Source organism: Geotrypetes seraphini, chromosome 7 (genome assembly GCF_902459505.1).
Source record: "Geotrypetes seraphini chromosome 7, aGeoSer1.1, whole genome shotgun sequence".
Lineage (NCBI taxonomy): Eukaryota > Metazoa > Chordata > Amphibia > Gymnophiona > Dermophiidae > Geotrypetes > Geotrypetes seraphini.
The window spans coordinates 51,008,563-51,012,174 of record NC_047090.1 but is presented as its reverse complement, the minus strand read 5'-3'; positions in this window follow the sequence as shown (position 1 = coordinate 51,012,174).

Here is a 3,612-nt window from a genome sequence, read left to right as displayed (position 1 = left end):
GGCAATCATGATCGACAAGGTCAAAAATCACCTAAAGAACTAAAGATCTAAGGTCTATGTTTCTATGTTTCTAAGGTCAACTGACCAAAGTCAAAGGTACTGCATAGTTCATATATTTTCAACAGCATTATCCAGATAATGCCACTGAAAATCTTGACTACTTCCAAAGTATCCAGGTCGTGCCAGGGTGGTCTAAGAGAGAAGCCTGGGAAGAGTTGGCATTTACCTTGTTAGCGGTGGTAGAGAACAGCAAAAATGCTTTCCCAGATTTATCTAGTTACTTCTCTAAGTACTGGTCTGAATATCACCAGTAACTGGATAAGTAGCACCAAAAATTTATACCTGGATATTCAGGACCAGCTGGTATCCAGGTACCGGTGATGAATATCTGGAAGTTAAAAAAAAAAAAGAAAAAAAAAAAGATGGTCAGCATTTATGAAAATTCTGACCACTGTGGGCTGAGTGCTGAATATTAGAGGGAAGGAAGGGGGGGTGGGGGGGAGGGGCTGTAAACATTGCAGTCACTAACAGCAGGGAGTTTAGAGGTGGTGGAAGAGCAGGAATGATAGAAAAAGCATGAAGAACATTCATCATAGAATATTTTCCAACCTTTCTATGTTTGGGCAGATGTATATATCAGTATATATTTGTGTGTTAAAAATTGAACATTTTGTGATATTTAGTAGTGACATCAAATTCATAATAATAATGAGGAAAAAGCCCTCAAATACCCCAGCATCTTAATTTTTTAAAGACACTTTCAATGGGGTAAAACGTACTATCATTGGTCAAAAAAAAACCCAACTCATTACCATTGTGATCTCACCAAAAGACTTTTTCTTTTTTATATTATTTCCTTTTGTATTATTTCTTCTAATTCTAAATCCTGTGATGCTTTTAGTTAAGATCTTGCTTCAGGCAAACTCCAATGTGATATTAATATAACTGTATGTTACTGAGCAAACAATTGTAAATGGCCAAACAGTCACTTATAAATGTTAAAATAAGCACTTATCTTGCACCCAAAGGTGGCCCATCCATTTCACTCAATGGCTTCCTCAGAGGATATGTTTAAAGTGCTATCTGTATTGTGAAATCTTCACATCAACTTTGCTCACACAGTTCTTGCTGACAAAAGCTCATCTTGAAAAGGAAAAATAAGAACAAGCCAAACCAAAATGTCACTGCTTTTTTCTTAAAAAATAGCCCAGGCGTATGGTTTAAATTATATGACTTTCAACAAGCTTACTTATTGCTTAATCTTTCAGCAAACTTGAATGCTAATTACTAATCTCAAAATAGCGCCAGCTTTTTTGTCAGAAATCTATCATTGAACTCTAATAGAAGGATTCAAAATCTCATTTGTACCAATCTTCAAATTCAAATCATAACAAACCATACACTTCAAATAATGGCACAGCATGGGCCACAGCTTTAATAATCTCATCAAACTATTGAATAATATACATTACCTTACAGTAATAATTCAATGTAGCTTAACAATCACATATACCTGGAACTATTCGGTTCACAAATCTCAATATACCTGGAGCTATTCAGTATCGAACTAGCCCAGCTCAGAAAATTCCCCACGTTCCACCGATTCCAACTTCCCCCAGCAAGACTTGTGGTGTTGCAGGGTCCTGCTGCCACCCATGGCGGTTCCACACAAAAGCAGATAAGAACATGGTAACACATAACTTTATTAGCCACACTGTTCCAGAATTTATCCCCATATCCCTCCTTTTCTGCCCCAAAAGCTGCAACTAACCCCCACTCCACCCCATCCCATCAACAAAACAAACCCAACCCCTAAAAGCAGCAAACGCGGAGGTGCAGGAAGGGAACATTTAATCAACCACCACAAACACCCTCCCATACTCCCTCTCTTCCTAACAATGACAAAACCTATCAATTCTTCACAGACCTCATAAGAACATAAGAATAGCCTTAATAGGTCAGACCAATGGTCCATCAAGCCCAGTAGCACAATCTCACAGTGGCCAATCCAGGTCACTAGTACCTGGCCAAAAACCCAAAGAGTAGCAACATTCCATGCTACCAATCTAGAGCAAGCAAAGGCTTCCCCCATGTCTTAATAACAAACTATGGACTTTACCTCCAGGAATTTGTCCAAACCTTTCTTAAAACCAGCTACGCTATCCGCTTTTACCACAATCTCTGGCAACGCATTCCAGGGCTTAACGTCAGAGCTCTGCCTGCCTCTTTGGTCCTGCACGTGGAACTGGGAGCATTTCTGAAAATGCTACCCTGGAGGATTTAGATTTTAGTTTTCTACCTAAGAGCCTAAATTTGGCTTCCAGAACCTCCCTCCCACATTTTCCTGTCATTGGTGCCTAAATGTATCACAACAGCTGGCTCCTCCCCAGCACTATCTAAAATCATATCTAAGTGACCCGAGAGGTCTGCACCTTCACACCAGGCAGGCAAGTGACCAGGCGATCCTCACATCCACCAGACACCCAGCTATCTACATGCCTAATGACCGAATCACCTACTACAACAGGTGGCCTAACCCTTCCCTCCTGGGAAGTGTCCACTGGAGACATATCCTCTGTGTGAGAGGATATTGCTTCCCCTGGTGGTAAATGGACAATACTCGGACTGGAAAAGCGTCACGAGTGGAGTGCCGCAGGGTTCGGTGCTTGGACCCATGCTCTTCAACATATTTATAAATGACCTGGAAATTGGTACGACGAGCAAAGTGATTAAATTTGCAGATGATACAAAGTTTTTCAGAGTAGTGAGGACGCAGAAGGATTGCGAAGATCTGCAATGTGACATAAACATGCTCGAGAAATGGGCCGCAACATGGCAAATGAGGTTTAACATGGATAAGTGTAAGGTGATGCATGTCGGTAACAAAAATCTTATGCACGAATACAGGATGTCCAGTGCAATGCTTAGAGAGACCCCCCAGGAAAGAGACTTAGGAGTACTGGTCAACAAGTCAATGAAGCCGTCTGCGCAATGCACAGCGGTGGCGAAAAGGGTGAACAGAATGCTAGGAATGATTAAGAAGGGGATCACAAACAGATCAGAGAAGGTGATCATGCTGCTGTACCAGGCCATGGTATGCCCCCTCCTGGAATACTGCGTTCAGCACTGGATGCCGTACATAAAAAAGGACACGATACTACTCGAGAGGGTCCAAAGAAGAGTGATTAAAATGGTTAAGGGGCTGGAGGAGTTGCCGTACAGTGAGAGATTAGAGAAACTGGGTCTCTTCTCCCTTGAAAAGAGGAGACTGAGAGGGACATAATCGAAACATTCAAGATAATGAAGGGAATAGACTTAGTAGATAAAGACAGGTTGTTCACCCTCTCCAAGGTAGAGAGAACAAGAGGGCACTCTCTAAAGTTAAAAGGGGATAGATTCCATATAAACATAAGGAAGTTCTTCTTCACCCAGAGAGTGGTAGAAAACTGGAATGCTCTTCCGGAGGCTGTTATAGGGGAAAACACCCTCCAAGGATTCAAGACAAAGTTAGACAAGTTTCTGCTGAACCAGAACGTACGTATGTAAGGCTAGACTCAGGGCACTGGTCTTTGACCTAAGGGCCGCCACGTGAGCGGACTGCTGGGCACGATG